The 20,631-nt window shown below is 39.3% G+C and overlaps 1 protein-coding gene across 2 annotated transcripts in view; it reads left to right on the forward strand.

Moving 5' to 3' along the window:
- Nucleotides 1-20,631, forward strand: part of LOC129720690 (uncharacterized) — a 257,772-nt gene that overhangs the window by 112,807 nt on the left and 124,334 nt on the right. For both annotated transcript variants that reach the window (XM_055672261.1, XM_055672262.1), the window contains one exon: nucleotides 16,296-16,453. The gene's annotated coding sequence lies outside the window, so the exon portion shown is untranslated. The remainder of the gene's footprint in view (nucleotides 1-16,295; nucleotides 16,454-20,631) is intronic.

The raw sequence follows: 20,631 nt of genomic DNA on the forward strand, positions 1-20,631 counted from the left end.
AAAATCGAAAACTTGCGATTTGCGATGTGTGAATTGAGAACGAATTTGACGATTTGAACGATTTGTGTGAATTGAGAACGAATTTGACATTTACAATCGTTGCTTTTAATCTTATCAATTGAATTTGTTTTTGATGTGCTTCATAAGTTTTCGGATTAGAAATACATCTCGTTTGCAAATTCTTTTAGGGCTTTCTAGCCAGTACAAATAACAAACCAAGGTAAGTTTAATTTTTTCTTCGAAGCTTCATATAAATTTGTAAATTAAATTAAGTAGCAATTCAGCATCCAAAAAATGAGTAATTACTTAACTCAAAACTGAGTAATACTGTACCCAAAAAGTGAGTGACAATCACTCAGTTTTTTAAAACCCTCAATTATGCGTATTTACGGAGTTACTCAGTTTATGATTTGTTTCACTTTTTACGAAAATGCGTCAAATCTTACTCATTTTAGAGTTATTTTTCCCGAAGGTTTAAAGAATTCTTCATGCAATAGTATAAAGTTGCATGGAGTTTTTGGTGGGCTTTTTTATACATGCCAGGGGATAGATTCATAGAACCAGATGTTGGGTGCGCTCTAAATATATGAGATTTGACAGCGATAGCATTGTTCTGTAGAAATCAGGCATTAGTTGCGCCTTTGCTGTTGCACTGATTTTGTATGTGACGTATATTATGCGATTTTGCTTTCATTAGCATTTTTGGATGACAACAAATATGTTGTTGAACCGTGAATTACGATTGAAATTATTGAGTGAAAACTTTGTTTGCTTTTTTGAGTTTCTTTGTCATTGCTTGCTTCGCCATAATCACAAAGTAGTCCGGAAAAACACTTTCTTGCTTTTTCGTGTTCTTTTTTTTGTATTAATTCTCCAGTTACTTAAATACACCTAATCAGCGCAGCGAATGGCATTTTATGACTCATACTGTGAATTTTCGAGTGTTTGCGAGTTTTCTACTTGCAAGAGGTTTTCAACTGTAGGGAACGTAGAATACAGTTTTCTACGTAGATTACTTACGAGCCCCGAAAAATCAGGTAGAATACCATCCCTGGCCTTGAGTTTCAATAAATTAACAACTTTAGAATCCCAAGCATCTTGTAAACATAGTTAAGTTCAAAATCTGTTTTGTTCTTAACCGTTATGTACTCGGCAGGGTACCCGGGTACCTTTTCAGACTTTATTGCTTCAAAAACCAAGGATAACGTCAACTTAGATAGCTGAAACTTATGGAATGCTCCTAACTAGTGGAAATAAACCATTTTCCATCATTAGTCTGTTTGTAGAAACAAGAGGGGTCGAAGGGGGGGGGGGGGCGCTTCGAAATTTTTTACCACGTAAGTACTCGGTAAGGTACCCGGGTACCCACAAAATGAAATGCTTCTTGCTTAGTAATTTCTTGACCGATTTTCGATCTTGGCCTATCAAAAGATTGGAAAATTTGTCTACTTTCAGAATCTGGGATCGACATGAACCTGTAACCACATCTGGTTCCTGTAAATCCGGATCTACGGGAGCATGTTCCGGTGAGACAAATTAGTACAATTGTCAATAAAACCGAACAATATTGGTATCAAAATACTTGAAATCACTCCAGGAACCGATCTACATCCATTTCGAGTCCAACTGGTGAGTTGTCCTCGAAATGGTCTTACCGGAGCAGATTCCCGTGGGGCCCTAAATGGCCACCAACATGAGTGGATAGAAACCCTAGCAATATGCATATGAGCAAGTTATTGGCAAAGAACTCGGATCAACAACTGCAGCTGATACAGCTACCTCGGTCAAACGAGACTCAACTGGAAGAGTCCAACAAGCTGGCGTCTGCCACATTTGCAAAAATTTGGACAATAAACGCAGGAAGACAAGGAAGACGTGTACAGCATGCTGCAAGCCAATATGCAACGAGCACAGCAAAGACATTTGCAACGATTGCTAATTTTGTTATTTGTTATTTTTTATTCATATTACTAAGATTTTTTTATATTTGTTATGTTTCAGACTTAAAACGACTTGTTATTCGTGCAAAAACTTGAAATAATAAACGATTTGCAATGGGCCAGAAAACTCTAAATAAAAATATAAAGCCTTTATCATTACATTCTAAACTGAAAGAGCTTCGAATAAGTTTTTGAAATAGCCTTCTGGAGACAAATTGACAGATGAACTCAAAAAAGATTCCTGGAGTGATTTAAGGAATTTTGATATACATATTGCTAGGGTTCCTATCCACTCATGTTGGTGGCCATATAGGGCCCCATGGGAATCTGCTCCGGTACGACCATTTCGAGGACAACCCATCAGTTGGACTCGAAATAGATGTAAATCGATTCCTGGAGTTGTTTCAAGAATTTTAATATGCATATTGCAAGGGGTTTCTATCCACGTATGTTGGTGGCCATATAGGGCCCCACGGGAATCTGCTCCGGTGTGACCATTTTGAGGACAACTCATCAGTTGGACTCTAAATGGATGTAAATCGGTTCCTGGAGTGATTTCAGGAATTTTGATATGCATATTGCTAGGGTTTCTATCCACTCATATTGGTGGCCATATAGGGCCCCACAGGAATCTGCTCCAGAGTGGTCATTTCAAGGATAACTAGGAAAATGGACTCAGAATTTATAAAAGTCAACTTCCGGAGTGATTTCATGGATTCCGATACCAATATTGTTTGGTTTTCTTGCCAATTGTTAAAATTTGTCTCGCATCTTGAACCTGGCCCAGGAGATCCGGATTTGCAGGAACCATATAGGGACCAATGGCTCTTTAAGTCCCGTATACTAAAAATAGACAAATTTTCCAATCTTTTGACGTGTCAAGATTGAAAATCGGTCAAGAATTAGAGAAGTAAGAAGCATTTCATTTTGGTGGGTACCCGGGTACCCTGCCGAGTACTTACGTGTGTTAAAATTGCCGAGTACGTAACGGTTAAAATTACTAAACCTAAGGTAGAATAATTTTTTTACAGAACTATACGAAGGTTACGTAAAATTATACCCAAAAGGTTACGTAAATTAAAACCCATAGTGATTAAATTGCTTATTTTTATTATCAAAACTACATTTTCAATCCTTTAAAAAATAAATCATTTGTCCAATACCCAATTTAACTCCAAATTCGAGTTCGAAAACAGCATCGTACAATACATTATGTTTCTTTATCTACAACATAAATTACGTAAAATAGTTTCCCGATCACTGGTGAAATCCAGAAAGAAATAAACATTTAATCAAAATTTCCCTCTGCACCGGTACTGCGGCTTAAATACGTTTGGTTTTATCTTCTTCTCAACATTAACGAATCTCTACTGATAGCCTCAATCATCCCAGAGCCTGGGGGAAATCTGCTCCACACTGATTTTGCCTGCTGGCAGAGTGCGGTGCGTTAGACTAACATGGAATTATCAACTAATTAATGAATCGGTGCCATCATCATTCGTGGGCTACAGGAGCCCAGCAGTGGCGGCGCGGTGGGGAGAGAAAACAGACATGATTAATTTTCGGTCCTAAAGTTTGAGAGGCGTGAAACGATCGAACAAACAAGCGGGGATCCGACGAAAGGCTGGGAGTGCTAGGTTAGCTGTGCACACGAGATACCGACTGTTAGTTAGTGTCAGTCATGTTAATTGAATGTCAGCATGAGGGCTCAGCGTCGCCGGACTTCCCCCTGTTATTATGCCCGTGGAGTTCATCAGTATTATGTTCGGGATTTGCTGTGTTTATTTCTCGTTTGAATGCGTTGAAAACCTGATGAATTTCAGAACAATTGAGATGTCAGCTCGGTTGACATAATCGAGCGGTTACGGTTCTAGTGTGTGTGTTGATTTCCATCATTAAGCGTGTACTGATTTTTAAACGGTAGTTTTTTATTCGATCGTGCCTCTCAATCAAATAACAATATTTAACCACACGATGAGGGCAAAAGAAAGTTGCTAAATTTGCCAAAAGAAATACCAGCTGAAAGCACTCACTCGGATGATTGGGCGGAAAACCTATCAAACTGATATTGATTGCAATTTCCAGTAGGTCACGACTCTGTTCCAGTCCGCCCAAAAATTTAACTCCATTTGCTAACAATTTCACGGCACAGTAGAGTACGATTGTAACTGGTCTATAACCTACGAAACTGAAGCCAATCGGAGTTCAGGATAAAGCCCAGTTGCATGCGTTTCTAAGGCTGGGTCCGCACTGCACAACGAGCCAGAATGAGCTCGTGACGGCATCGCCGCCAATGACAGCTCTCCTGAAAGGCAAACAAGTGAACGATAATTGGAACATTCCCACATATTTTTCAATCAAGGTCTGGCGGGGCAAGATTTTTTTTTTATTTTCCCTTTTTACCTCTATTACATGTCAGTTGAAGTCGTTCCATCTGGCCGCAGGCCTGGAAGTAACAAGCAGCAAGAGGAGAAAAGTTTTATTTGCTTTTAATTGATTTATCTTCGCTTTCCGACGCTAATGACCGCACGCGGCAGATAAAATTTCAACACCGAACCGGAGCCGAAGAAATGGGCTCGCGCCTATCACGATCCTTCATCACGCGTCTGTCGGCGTGCCACGTTTGACGAGGTGACGAAAGGTGACATGAAGTAGGGCTTTCTCGGAGTAAATACACCGGCGGCGCACGCGACCGTTCTCGGGGTTCTGACCGCATTTGGCCTTATCATCGAATGGGGTCACTATGATTCAAGCTGACAGGATATTTCCTGGGGATTTTCTCTTCGCTTCGCTGTTTTAGAGGTGCTGATTTCCTGTTTCGCATACGCTCCGACAACTAGTTGAAACAATCAAATATAAATTGAGGTTAACAGGAAGTACATTCACTTCTTCGCTTCACAACAAATCTGATTGTTTTCTGGCAAACAAAAAATTCGTAAAAAATATTACATGAGTGTCTATTCAAATCGTGAAATAAGATTTATATCATTTACGCAAAAAACAGCTACAAAATAAAGGTTAAAGCAAGCATTTTGAAGCAAGCATTAAATATCCTGATATCCCATTTTTTGTAGAAAGCTTCAATTGGAAACAATAAAAAGTTCGTTTAAATTTAAAAATCTACTTTCTCTTCGATACAAAGACGACACCAGCACCACTTTAAATTATCTCACAAGTTTCCGTAAAAAACGTAAGATAGAAGAAGCCCGGAAATAACTTTTCGTTGTGATATCGATCACTATATAAGATTTTCGAAGAGAAAATAGCTATTGACATATCTTCATAAGAAAGTTTTGTTTCAAGCATTTTCCCCCACATCGTCGGCGAATCACAATCACAATCACTGCTCACTGTCCTGTTACTAAAGTACGAGAGTTATTCACCTTTCGTCTCCATCAACTGTTCGCAACCTCATCACCATCAATTTTCTCAAGGTCTAACCTTTGATTAATAGCGATAACCTCTCTATTATTTTGGAAGGACATTTGCCAACCGCACTCCATAAATGATGGAAGCAATATGACACACTTCCATTCCCGTAACAAATGGTCTCGATTCGGTCCCCAGGGAATGATTAATTGAATTTTGTCGTCCCTTAGCGTTGCCGCGAACTTGACTAACAGCTAGAAAGTCTCCCCCATGGTCGCAACCTCCTGAAGAGTGGGTGACTTTGATGGCAACTTAACCCTACCTACAACAATGCACTTTCCTCCCCGGCCACCATCGGCATACCAAAAAGCAATTAATAATAACAACTTACTCCCCGCCCATCCCCATCGGTCTTCTCCGTCTCCTTCTTCTCCTCATCCAGCAGTGCGGTTGGACGATGACAAGTGTTCTGTCGCCAACGTCAGCCGCACAGATGAGATCGAAAGCGACCGACCAGTGACCAGCTGTCATATGCTCAGCTCATCATTGTGGACCACCAACCGTCTGCCATCATTTAGCCAAGTCACTCGGCCAAGATCTGTGTGAGCTTATTACAACATCATTAACCATCATTTCGCCGCGGTCACCCGCAACCCGCGTCCATTGAGAAAGGGCAAAACCGGTCGGTCGTTTCACTAACAAATTGGACTTTCCAGTAAAGCGAATGCGATCATTGTGGGCAATCGGAACGATTCCAACGTTTGTAGGTAATCGCTATACCCCTGAGAGCAGAATAAACAGACAAATGAAAAACTACATTGCAATACATTCCCGTTAGTGGTGCTGTTCTAGTTTGTAGTCGGCGCACGACTACACTATTAAAAGCTTCCGCCAACGGAAATGTTTAATTAACCTTCACAACTCAGTTCCGTTCTGGATCCGGGCGGTACCGCGCTTGCCATAAAAGCTCATCTCCAAACATCACGTCAGTAATGCGAAACGTGCATGTGTGAACAATAAATCCAATAAATAGATAGCCAATCATCAAAGTCGGCCAATTGATCGGCAGCGAAAATTATCCCGACGATAATCGACTGATGAGATAAACACGGGTAGCGGCGAGTTAGATATGGATTTATCCGCTGGAATTACGTTTAATTGCTTACCACCTTTGTTGTTAGGAGCGAAGCAGCCGCTGTAGATTAGAGGTAGATTGAGTGTATTTATGTGAAATTTAAAACGAGTTGGAGGGGAAACAACTGGGACTGAGATCAACGATGCACAAACGTTTGTAGAAAGAGACTTTTCTAATGATTCAATTTATCAAAATTTTTTTTGTACATTGATACTCGCAGTACGATGGCACCGAAATTGTTTTTTCTGAAATTCTGTCTGCTTAAACAAAGTTATAAGTAAACAAGGTCAGTATTTTATTCAGTAGAACTAAAATAAATGTTCTAGATACATATTCTTGAATATTGTAAATTTTAGGATAGAAAAAAAAATTCAACTGCTCGAAATAAAACATTTCACAAAACATTGCACAATAAAACGAAATTTAAAACAGAAATTTAAACAGATCTGTTTTAGATCTGTTGTTGCCCACTATTTACATAAAAACGATTCAAGTTATTGTTTTTTGGAAGCCCATGTTGAACAAGTAAAGAAACTGCATTTGGTTGATCAAACTGATGGATGGAGTTTTTAAAATTTTTCGTTTTTCTTCAAAACTTGGCTCACCAAATCTGATCTAACTTTTGAATTTCTCTATGAAATTACCTAAACCAACATATCATTGAAAAGGGAAAAAGAAGGCCTTCTTTTGTAAACATCAAAGTAGGTAGTCGCCCAATTTTTCAATGGGTGCCCATCCACCTACCTAAAATTTTATTATTCCATTCGAAAGATCATGCTTTTTTACATAAAATATTTGAAAATTAGAGATGTATGTTGTCTAAAACAAAAATAATATTAAAATAATCAAAACATGCTCGACTCGACCGCCAGGAAGGAAGCTGAAGACCAGCCTGCGTAGTGGACAGAAAAGGACTTTTCCATTTTTGTCAAATCATGGTTCAAGCCTAGTGGTTAGACTATCAATTAAAATATATACCAGAACGAATGTTTGAACAACATTATGATTCCATTTCTTTCAAAACATCATACAGATGAAAAGTATGTGATTTAGCCAGAAAAAAATATCATCACAGTACGTCCAAAACACAAACGTTTCCAAGCAACTACTCGACTCCATTTGTACCCCAAATGCGCAACCCAACGAATCCACCCCAGTGTCGTCCAATCGAAGACTTCGTTGGGGTTTTGAGTTTATTTGGTGCAAAAATAACTGGAAATCAACGAATTGCGAACAGTTGATCGGTAAAATCAATGAACAACAAATGAAGTATTATAGAAAAATTGCTTTGTCCGCCATTATTGATTTTTCTTTCGCGAACCCCTGAAAGCTTTCGAGTACCCCCAGAGGTACGCGTACCTCAGGTTGAGAACCGCTGGTATACAGTAATCATACTTCTGATTACTCTAGCTAGAATAATAAGATTTTTATACTGAAGTATTCGAAGTTTGAGTAGGCTCTTCGGAATGATAAGTAGTTTCATTCCACTTTTAGGTGTACTGGCGTCAAACAAGTCTGCTCTCTTACTTACTTCCAGTGCCGAATCCAGAATACGTCGCCATGTCCATCGGTCTTGGGCTGCTATCCTCCAATCGCCCCTATTTCGCGTGCATCCTCGTCGACAGCACACATTCAACGAGTGCGGGGTCTACCCCGAAGTCGACGACATCTATCGGGATTCCTGCTAAATATAGCCTTCGCTTGACGCTCATCCGGCATTTTCGCTACATGCCCAGCCCACTGAAACCTGCCGTGTTTTATTCGCTTGACTATATCCGCCGATTTGTATGCCTGGTACACTTCATGGTTCATGCGTCTGCGCCAAACACCATTTTCAAGTTTGCCGCCAAGAATTGAACGCAAAATCCTACGCTCAAAAACACCAAGAGCTCGCCGATCAGCCTCTTTCAGCGTCCATGATTCATGGCCGTAGAGAGCCACCGGAAGAATAAGTGTTTTATAGAGTGCAATTTTAGTACAGATTTGCAGACTGCGGGACCTTAACTGGTTACGTAATCCGTAAAAGGCCCTGTTTGCGGCTGCTATCCGCCTCTTTATCTCACGGCTAACCTCGTTGTCACATGTCATTAATGTTCCCAGGTAAAAAACTTCGTCAACTACTTTAAACCACCTAGCACCACCGCAGCACCAACCTTCGACGGACTACCACGCACTCTGCCAGCCACCATGTATTTCGTTTTGGCAGAGTTTATGACAAGCCCTAATCTCCCAGCTTCCCTCTTGAGAGGTCCGAAGGCCTCTTCCACAGCTCTACGGTTGATACCAATGATGTCGATATCGTCCGCAAAACCGAGAAGCATGTGCGACTTCGTAATGATGGTGCCGCTTCTCTGCACACCAGCCCTCCGTATAGCACCTTCCAATGCGATGTTAAACAATAAGTTCGACAGCCCGTCACCCTGCTTCAAATCATCTAACGTCACGAACGAGTCCGATATCTCACCGGCTATTCTGACGCTTGATGTAGAACCTTCAAGGGTGGCACGTATCAGCCTAATCAGCTTTGTTGAGAAGCCATGTTCGAGCATAATCTGCCATAACTCATTTCTCTTAACTGAATCGTACGCTGCCCTGAAGTCTATGAACAGATGGTGCGTCTGCAAGTTGAGTTCTCGAAATTTATCGAGGACTTGCCGCAAGGTAAACATTTGGTCCGTCCTGGAGCGTCCCCCTCGAAAACCGCATTGGTACTCGCCAACAAAGGTCTCCTGCAACGGCCTTAGTCTGTGGAACAGGTTCGGGAGAGAATTTTGTACACGGTATTGAGAAGAGTTATGCCCCGATAATTGCTACAGTCCAGGCGATGACCTTTTCTGTAGATCGGGCATATGAGACCCTCCAACCAGTCCAAGGGCAATTCTTCATCGGACCACACTCTCAGCATGATCCGGTGGATGGCACGATACAACTGTTTGCTCCCGACTTTGAGGAGTTCGGCGGGAATGCCGTCGTTCCCGGCTTCCCTGCAGTTTCTCAGCTCTTTCACTGCTTTCTTCACCTCGTCCATGGATGGTGGATCCACAGCTTGACCATCATTCTCAATAGTCATCCTGCTCCTTCCGACTACACTGTTTCCCTCGCCGTTCAACAGCACACTGAAGTGTTCCTTCCAACGCCTGGCCACCTCTGTTTTATCGGTTATCAGGTTTCCCTCCCTTTCGTTGCACATGACAGGGGCTGACACGTTTCGATTCCTGATTCCGTTGACCTTCCCCAAGTAACACACAAAACATGTTAGGAAAGAATTCACAATGACAGTAGTTATATAAGAGTACTAAAAGCGCAATTGAAAACATGTGTTGTTATATTCTTATTATTGAGATGTTCTTTTAAAGCATAATTGTATCATATAGATTATTTAATATAAACTGCCGCTGCTCGTCTGTAACTTGTGTTTATGATGTTATCAAAACTGCACAGAAAACAACTTAAAAAACATCATTTGCGAGAAGTTGTTTCTGATCAGTGATTCAACCACATTTCGAAAACAAGCTCGGTTTTTCCTGGTTTTGGAGATGTTTTTTCAAAAGCATGGGTTACGCGAACAATAACTAATTCATGAATGGCACTTGTTTTCAAGTTGTCTTCTAGATGTTTACACTATTAGAAAAACTGTGTATGAAATGCCCAGCCGGGGCAGCCGCACCAGTTCAATGTTAGACGCCTAATAACGATACTAGGGGAGGATTGTACAAAACGTACTAGTTAAGCATTTGCGATTTACAGCGCTTCAAATCATTTCAAAGCGACATTGAACGTGTAGGATGATTGTAGGATCTATTTATTGTATGTTTATGATAAGTTTATTATAAAATACTCGATTTCAATGTCTTTTTTAGAAAAAATTACCCTTTCCGCCAAACAAGCCCGTGACCAAAACGCACCACAACAAAGGTCAGTATGCTCCAAAGCAGTAGGCTAATATGCCACTAGCAGCAATCAGCACACGAAGTGAGAAACGCTTGAAGTCTCGAAAGTAAAATAAAAAATAATGGAACATGCTCTAAGTTGTCAAGCAATCTGCTGCAAGCTCTTCATAGTGCATTCTACCCCAATTTTAATTTTGATTGTTTTTAGGTAAAAGTTGACGAAAGTTAGTGAAATAATTTGAAATACTCATAGTATTATAAACTCCAAAAATGTAAAGGTTAGGGGAACCATAGTTTTTTGTATTATTTACAAGTCAATTAATCATAAAAGCTTAAATAAAATTTATGAATAATTACATGCTGGACAGAGCCACAGCTAATTGCACAGTTTTTTGAGTATTTTAGTCATTATGGCACACTCTTTTATATGAGAACTGTAGAGAAGCTGGGTTTCTATGAGAAAAGCGAAGAATTCCGTCATAAAAAGCCACATGTGTAAGTATTTTGGGGAATTAATAGCATGGGCCATCTTACCCAACTGGTGCGTCTTGTACGGTTCTCCCCTACGTACCTGCAAGGTGCTTTCCTTATGGTTGGTCTTAGTATTTAGCAGCCAACGCTAAATTACTTGATCAAATTGTTATTAAAATTATTTGAACGATTTTAATAAAACTATTCGAGGTGGGTCAAAATGTGCCATGAAAAAATAAACAAAACGCTTGCAGTGCAACCAATATCATTTCACTTTATGTTACCGTATATCTAACAATGTTTTCTAGCTTTGTTATATTTTAAGTCTAGATAACGTTGAAACTATGCGAAAACAGCTTTAATATTCAAGCTGCAGAAACAATCCATTTTGAAAGGTTGTACATTGCTTTTTATAATCAATTTATAATTAATTGAAAGTGCCACTGACGAGACGATTGTCGATCTTGTTGCACTGCGCATAACAACACATTTGCGCATGCGCTGGGTAAATGTTGTCGTAGCAACGCATTTGCGCATGCGCTTTGTTATGGCGAATTCTGACCCACGAAAGAGCGAATTTTTTTATTGCACTAGGTCAGTGCAGATCTACCCAAGAAAAAAACAACATTGCGATTTACTACGCATGTAAGAAAGAGATGCCTGACAGTTGTTTACGAACTAAGCCCATGCGGTAGTATGGACATTACATTCTGTAATGCATAATCTGTTTTCCACTTATTGACAAATAGAAAACGGTATCCAATGAATGGCGCACGCTTTTTCAGAAGTAAAACACAATGTTTCACCATGAAATTTGACGCGCACGTAGAACTTTGTATTTGAAGCATCGAACGGTTGATCTAATATTATTTCTTATTTTTCGGTGATTATTCGAAACGCCATAATCACTATTTTTGTATTGTTCCTAATATAAATCAGCGTCGTTCTACAATACTTCTATTTTGAAGTTTTATGCTTGCGTCAACTATGTTTTGATTAGTTAGCAATTAAAACTTGAAAATGACCTGTTTTGAACGTTTTCTTACCGTATTGGTACTCGAGATATGTTTTGCAGCTTCGGTTTAACAAGCTGGCTTGCTTTCATGAAGTTATATAATACTTCATATAGCACCAGTGCTTGTTAAAGTAGCCTCCATTTTTTGCGCTTTTCTGGTGATAGAGATGTCATGGAAAAGGTAATGTCAACTGAAATCTATAACTGAAGGTTGTATTAGAGGAGTTATCCCAACTGTTCTATTACAACGTGTGTTACTTGGGTCTTGGAGAAGCAACCTTCCGCCTCCGCAAGAATACGCTCCCAATGCTGTCGTTTCTTCCGGCGATGGAGTCTCTTTTCAGCGGTTCTAGCATCTCGATATCTACCCACGCTCTGACGAGTCACAGCCGTGGCCAACATGTGACCCTTGGCGCGGTTCTTCTCCTCCGTCACTCGCTGGCACTCAGCGTCAAACCATTCATTGGACGCAGCTGCCGCAGTTGTACCCAATACTTCTCGCGCTGTAGTGCTGATCGAACTGTGGATGTGCCTCCACTGTTCATTCAGGTTCCCTTCAACTCTTTCCTCAATCCGTTCATCAACCTTCTGCGAGTACTCTGCAGCCACTCCTTTAGTTGATAGCCGCTGGGTGTTCAACTGCATCCTCCTCGTTGTCTTGGATTTCAACACGTTGGACAGCTGGGCGCGGATTTTGGCTACTACGAGATAGTGATCCGAGTCAACGTTCGGTCCTCTGAACGACCTCACGTCTGTAACGTCTGAAAAGTGCCGTCCATCAATCAGAACGTGGTCAATTTGAGAGCAAAGCTCTCCATTCGGGTGCATCCAGGTGTGCTTACGTATGTTCCGGCGTGCAAAATAAGTGCTACAGATAGCCATCCCCCTAGCTGCAGCGAAAATAACAAGCCTCCGGCCATTGTCGTTCGTAGTAGAGTGGAAGCTTTCCCTACCAGTTACGGGGCGGAAGAAGTCTTCCTGCCCGACCTGTGCATTTGCATCTCCGATGACAATCTTTATATCGTGTCCTGGGCACTCATTGTATGTCTTTTACAGGAGCTCATAGAACTCCTCCTTTTCGTCATCGGGTTCCTCGTTGGTCGGTGCGTACACATTTATTAGGCTGTAGTTGAAGAATTTGCCCTTAATTCTCAACACGCATATACGGTCACTGATCGACCTCCATCTAATGACACGCTTCATCTGTTTTCCAATTAGCACAAAACCGACTCCTCTTTCTTCTTTCATGCCGCCGCTATAGTAGATGTGGTACTTAAATGAAGTGTCCGCAATAGGATCTACTGCCCGGAATTCGCGTTCTCCCGATTTCGGCCACCGCACCTCTTGGATAGCTGCAACCTCCACATTCACCTTCCGCAGCTCTCTAGCCAGGATACTTGCGCGTGCTGGTTCGAGTAGAGTCCTTACATTCCAAGTACCGAATTTTCAATAATCGTTGTCCTTTTTCGTTCGCCTATGTCCAAGCCGATTATTCCGTTCCGTATTTATATCTGGATTGTTCGTAGTATTTAATATTCGGTATGCTGCCTTATTAGGGCTGCGATACCTAGTCTCGCGACGGGGCTGACGTCTTTGATATAGCTGGTGAGACACCGCGTTTAATGATTCAGCCGCCCGCTCCGGATCAGACGCTGTTGTACGCCGCCCCTAACATGGGGAAGCAGCCGCGTACGTTCCCCCTTCCCGGTCAGCATACGACCAAAGTTTCCACCGGGGGTTGGTTACCCGATCTCCGCTAAGGTTACCCGTATCCCGGTCGGCACCAAGTGGAGGTTGGGATAGGAGTTGCTGGACAGAGGTGAATGACCACAATAGGATCTCAAGTGAAACGTGTCCAACCATTCACCAACCAGTCTGCTCTCTTAGTCCTTTTTATATTTGACTAGCTGAATGTACCCGGTCTTGCTCGTGTAAAAATTTCTGCTTTTTCTATAATTCTTGCTTATATATGTACCACCTTTTTCGTTGATTAACAATCGATGCGAAGGCATTCCTGCTGGGTCGAGTGGGTTCAAACATTTCGTTGGAAAATGCATTGCCTCATCAGCATCTTCGACGGTATCGATTAACTTACAATAAACTCTAATTACACTGAAATTACATAATCAATAGCCTAGGCTCACCTCTGATAGTTGAAATTATTGCTTGCTATGTCTTCTCGTTTTACTTTTATTGTGTAAACAATATCAATATCATTCTTATAGCTGAACATCAGTATTCATGAGTTAATCAACAATTTAAGGGACTATCTCCACATTTTCCTCAAGTTCTGAATAACTTCCAATGCTGAAAAACAACCCCAATTATACCAAACGTTCGGACACCAATTTTCGGTTTTGGAGAGTCAGCTCTGACCTATGAACCTAATATCAAAGAGTATTTGAAAAATTTTCTTTTTGAATTTGAAAATAGCGTTGGACGCCCATTGTCATTTTATGATCATAGTTTTATTTCTAGAAATACTGACATTTAGATAAGAGGAGGTGTAAACTACGGTCGCGAAAACACTCCATCGTCATTCAGAATCTCAAATTTCTCCTGAACTTACGAAAAACTCATTCCAGAACTCATCAAGGTGTCCAAAGTTTATGGTTAGTTGGATTTAGTGAGCAGGCTCATGAACATCATCAAGTTCCTTTACCGTCTACATCGACCCAAAAATATTCGCCCGACGTCGAGGCAAAAATATCTCAATCTGGATGCTGCGCTTGCAGACCTGCTCCTCTTTTATGTCAGTAATGTTGAGGGCATTTTCGAGATTTACCACCAGTGATTTTTTTAGTTGCGGATAAGATTGAAATAAAATCGTGTTAAAGTAACCCAAACTTGTGGCAAGATCAAGTAGAACCAGTTTAAAGCCAGATTTAGATTGAAAATATCAAGACCATCTAACAGGACAGTTTTCGCATATAGAGCAACAAACCAGGAGAGGATATAACTAGGCAAAATCTTAAGAGATTTTGAATTTTAAATCAAATTTAATTTTGTGCAACAATACTGGCAAAGGTTAACAGAATGCCATCAGTTAAAAAACATCTATTCGCTTCCTATTGTTTATCAATTCAAATGTCAGCCCCCTAATAAAACCACTACCGACAAATACTCTTTTTTTCTGCTCACTCAAGGTCATCATCTAGCCAAAAAGTCAAACCGGCAGTATGATACCATTACTGTGTCGCACCTATTATAACGGTTAGCTGACCTGCCAAGCGTCACTTTTCCACTCAACGGCTGAGATCTGTTCATCTAAACATTTTATGAATGCTTCTAATTCAAATAATTGTGTCCCAGAAGAGCTGTTATGTGCTGCTACACTACGAAGTAAGCAACGAAATTGTGTTTCACCGTAAGTATTCTTCAGCGGCTCGAGCTCGAGTAGCGCCGGCGCACTGTTTGCTTGCACCTGCGGAACCACATAAAACCGAGTCAACCTTAAAGCTGCGGATTTTGGATGGCACACTTCAAGTGGTGCATAAAGCTGTTGACGACGACGACGACGACGACGCCGAGAGCAAGGAAAACTTATTCCGAACATCCGCCACTCGTTTGGTATGCCAAAAATTATGCCGCCTCAACCCAAGCAAAGCAAAAAGCCAAGACCAACAAGCCACTCGCTTGTCTCGGCACATAAATACCAACGCAGCCAACATCGTGCGGTTTAGTTTATGGCCATTTTGGTGCTGTCATTTGCGACAGACGTTCACGGACGGTTTTACTCTTGGCGAAAGATGCAGTCTCAGCCCAGATCAGGTGGACGCGGCACGATGAGAGGGGAAAACGGCGGGCGTACGATAATGCAAATGCGGACTTAATTTAGCGTTTTAATGCCATTGTTCGTTCTTTACACCAATAACATAAAAAGTTGGATTTTCCGACGGTTGAAAAAAAAAAACAACTTAACCTACATACACGAGATGTGAAATTCTTTTAGTTTTTCTACAGTTTCATGCTCAACCGAATCTTTACATCATACGCCAAATAAGTGGAGAAATTTATCGATTTTTCTCCCAGTCATCGCGTGGTGCTGCTGTTTTTCCCCCTGCTAAGAATTGCGCATCGCACGGTTCCGTTCGCTTTCAACGACCTCGAAAAGCAACGGGTCGCGCGGGTCCCACCAAGACCGGCGACAAATGACGACGGTGTTGGAGGCAAATCAATTTTATTGGCTTTCACCTATTCCTGCCCGGTACCGTCGTCGTCGTCGTCGGATCCGTTTAGTTCCAAACGTTTAGCAAAAAATTGCACCACCTTTTCCTGTCCCCTATCGGTTCTCCCAGGTGTATTTAGATAGCATCACCAACAGCTGGCGAAACAAAAATTTACATTCCCTCTTTCTCATCCGCTCGCTTCGCCGCACTTTACGTTCCGCACAGCCATTTAAAAACCTAATAAAAATCAACAGACTTATTCTCATTGCGTTTATTTTACTGTCTTTTCTTTTTTTTGTGTTTCAGGTTTCGCCCTCTACCAGATTGGACAATTTCAGTTTCGTTTAACTGACCGTCGCGGATTGGGGGAAAAGTTCGGCGAAAGGAAAGGGTCGCACCGTCATCATCATCATCGTCAACGAGGGACGCTCACAGACGACAGCATCCGCGGTTTCGGAACGAAGGTGAGAATTCCACACTGCGTTGGGGGAGGAGAAGAGAGTGAGGGAGCACAGCATAAAAAGTCATTTGGCACCTCGTTTGTACTGTTTTGGACTAATTGCGGGGACTGTAGAAAGTTTAAACATTAATTTTTTTCGCTCGACCGAACCACGCTTCGGTTAATGTTTGTTGTTTTTTTTTTGCTTCTGTCACATCGGTAGGAATTGCAAATGTTACGTTCCCATCGAGTTAACTCCGGTTCGTACTTTTACATAATTGGTTGGAGGAGGTTTTTTTTGTTTTTACGAACACTGTTAATTTATGCTTCAGTAAAAAGGCGTTTTTATGTGCGTCAGGTAGTAAGGTAAATGTTGTAATTATGCGAAAGGTGATAATGGTCGTTACGATACGGTGTCGTACTTTTTTGCAACCATTAGAGAATGGATTTTAAATCTCAGTGGAACATCTATCTGAAAATTAGTCAAAATGCAACACTTATAAATTTTTATGCAGAATAATGCTAATAAACACTACCCAGACTAAAAATCAAAGTTATTAATCCGTAAAGACCCGGGACGGAACTTGTTTTTCGAAAATGCTCGTTCTCAGCACTGGAACAGCCGATTTGGGAAAACTTGGAGTTTTATTCAAGGGGAATAGTAGCTTTAAGTTTTGGTAAAGGTGCCACCCCTCTGGACCCCTCCCCGTTTTTGTGAGACGCAAATATGTCTGTGTTTTTTTCTCATTTTTCAAACAGATTGAGCAAACACTGGGAATTTTCATACGTATCAATTGCTCCATGTATCAAATCATGTCAGGTGGATGAAATATGGTACGTAAGAGTGAATTTTGGAGTTTCCAAATAATTTCAGTACACAATCACAAAACTACGTATTTTTATAAAAATTCAAACAACAAAACCGTGCTTCAAGTTCTAAGCTCTACATTTCTGCGGTAAGGTCTCCTGAATCCATATGCGATGAAATTTTTATTTTAGCATGCAAACATTTTGAGAAAAACGAGTTTAAATTCACTAAAGTACGCATTTTCAAGGCTGATTTTCTCAGTTTCCCACGGTAGGTTTCAGCTTAGCTCTTCCATTTTCAAGCTCTATATTTTTAGAGTAACGTCTTCTGAATCCAAAGATTGGAACGATTTTTTCTGGCATGCACAGATTTAGAGAAAATCAAGTTTTCATAAGAACTCGTACTTTAGTAAATTAAAAAAAACACACAGACATATTTGCGACTCACAAAAACGGGGAGGGGTCCAGAGGGGTGGAATCTTTACCAAAACTTAGAGCAACTATTCCCCTTTAATAGAATTTCAAGTTCTCCCAAATCGGCCGTTCCAGTGCTGATAACGAGCATTTTCAAAAAACAAGTTCCGTCCCGGGTCTTTACGGGTTAATATTAACGTTACTCCAAATTGGAATTACGACCCTTACAAAGAGGATTGGACGTTGAATAAATTTGGGAGAATAACCGCCTCAACCGTTTTCGAATTTTCCGGAAGAAGTTATTTTTGTGTATTATATTTTAAAAAATATTTCAACACAACTGGATTCAGAAATGGGATAAAAATTTGAACAGTTTTGAGACCGAAATTTGATATTGGGACGAAGGATTAAAATTGTAAATCGATATTGGAATTCGAGTTCTGATCGGAACTAAGAGATTTAAATTGACATTGGAATTCAGGACTGGGATTGGAATTTATATTAGTATTTGGATATTTTGATTTGAAACTTGGAGGACGACTTGGAGTGTGAATTGGCATCGAGATTCGGCTGAATTACGAATTGGGTTAAAAATTTTAGATAAACAAAGGAGATTTATATCAAGACTATGTATAGAATTCAAATTTGAGTTAGGACTTAGTTTAAGGTTGACATTGGGAATGGAATAAAGGATTGAATTCAATTTAGACTTTAGGGAATTTGGGACAACAATTAAAACTGTGGGTTGAGAATTACAATTTGGTTGGGATTGAAATTTGTTATAAAATTAAAATTTGGGTTTGCAAAAATTGACATTGGGGTTGAGATTCAAAATTGAAATTTGAATTAGTATTGAGATTGGAAATCTGGTTTGGAATTTAAGTTTTGGATTGCAAAATGGGCTTGTAATTGTGAATTAAGATAGTAATAGGGAACTGCAGTTTAGAATCTTGCAATTGGGATTGAAAATTTGAGGCAATTTAGGATTGAAATTAAAATTAATAATTTATATTGTGATTAGCATTTAAGATTCAGATTCAAAATCATGGTTATATTTTACATTTGAGATTTGAATTTGGATCGGAATTGGAATTGAGATTCAAATTGAAGTCGGAACTTGCGATACACTAGAATTCAGAATCGGTTTTTTTTTTCAAATGTAATTTGGATTGGAATTGAGATTGGAATTTGGGATTCGGATTGGAATCTGGACTTCGAAACTGAGATTTTGTTAATTCGAATAAATAACGGAAAAAACGGGAATGTCCAGAAATGATAAAAACCAAATGACCAGAGTATGAAGACGATAAAAATGCAAAGGTAATCACAAAAACTAATGCGCAAGATAAGTATAAAAATGAATTTTCGTAGAATGAAAAAAAAGAGCGGAAATATTTAAATGAAAATGGAGCATTCAAGACAAAACTAGACAAAGAAGCTAAATAGAAAATAGTAAAAAGGCAAATACTGAAAACAAAAAATAAAAAAAAAGAATCGCAAAGGAAAATTGTATATATTATCATTGATTGAAAGCAAAAACAATACCACAAAGAGGAAGAAAAATTCTAAATTGAAAATTGGAAAACTAATAATGGAGAAGAAGGAAAAACAAAAATAAAAACTAGGAGGGTAAATAAAAACTATAAATAAAAGAAAATTGAAAACGAAATTATAAGGGAATAATTTTAAAATAGGAGAGAGTAGAAATGTTGTGAAGAAATACAAGAAATACAGATAGAACATAAAAGTATAACCTAGAAAGTTGAAAATGGAAATTAAACATAACATGAAAATGGAAAACATCCTTATGAATGGATGGATGAAAACAAGAAGAAAAATTTAAAATAATAAGTAAAATAAAGAAAAACTACAGATAAGCGAAACGAAAGAGCAATAAACAATGGAATTTGAAAAAACTAAAATGGAAAAGAAACCCAAGAAACAACGAAATTAAAATCTGAAAATGGTGAAAATAAAGTTATGAAGGGTCGAAATAAAAGAACATTAAAGAAAAGATATGTACAGATGAATTTCTAGAAAATAGGAAACAATAATAAATTACAGAGAAGCCAGAAACAAATGAAAGTGTTAGAATGCAGAGAAGTAAAATTAATGAAAGAAAAAAAGAAAAACATTCACATCAGCAGGTAAATGGAAATTGAAATCAAACATAAATCAAGATGGAATCAAGAAACATAAATCATTAAAAATGAGGAAAATAAAAACAAGAACAACAGAAAAGTGAATGAGAGAACAATAAAAAAAATATTCAAAAACATATGGAACATATGAAATGAAAAAGAAAACTCAAGAAAAACTACGTAATAAGAATATGAAAATGGTATAAGAAAAGTCATAATGAATCAAAATATCAATGAACAATGCACAATGGTCCAGAAACCAAATTTAGGGGGAAATTTGTGTCTAGAGCTCTATAGCAACATTTTAGAGAAAAACTTTCTTTTACAAAGTTGTTACATATAATAAAGCGCTCATTGAAAAATTATCAAAAATTAGGGAGACCAACATTTTCGATGCAATCAGGTATCTAACTTTTTTATCTTTGTAGATAAGAGAAAAATTTGTTCTACAATGTTATTGCTCTATTAATTTTAAGTAACTTTGTAAAATAAAGTTTTTCTCTATCTTTGAAAACAACCGATTTATATTAAAAAAAACCTAAATTAATCCACCTAGCGGTCAGACCCAGCCTTTCTCATTCAAACTTTTATTTGTAAAAATAGAATATATATTCACTCTTTAGGTTCTTGAATATTGATGTTGTAATCTATACAAATAAAAGGTTCTAAAATATTGATGTTGTAATCTATACATATAAAAATGCAGTCCGGTCTGTCTGCCTGTCTGTCTGATCCAAATAGGCTCGAAAATTACCGAGTCGATCGACGTGAAAATTTGTTTAGGGATTTTTGGTGCCAATAAAGATTCCTATGATAGTTTGAGACCCCTCCCTCTTCTGGA

This window comes from Wyeomyia smithii, chromosome 2, assembly GCF_029784165.1.
Source record: "Wyeomyia smithii strain HCP4-BCI-WySm-NY-G18 chromosome 2, ASM2978416v1, whole genome shotgun sequence".
Lineage (NCBI taxonomy): Eukaryota > Metazoa > Arthropoda > Insecta > Diptera > Culicidae > Wyeomyia > Wyeomyia smithii.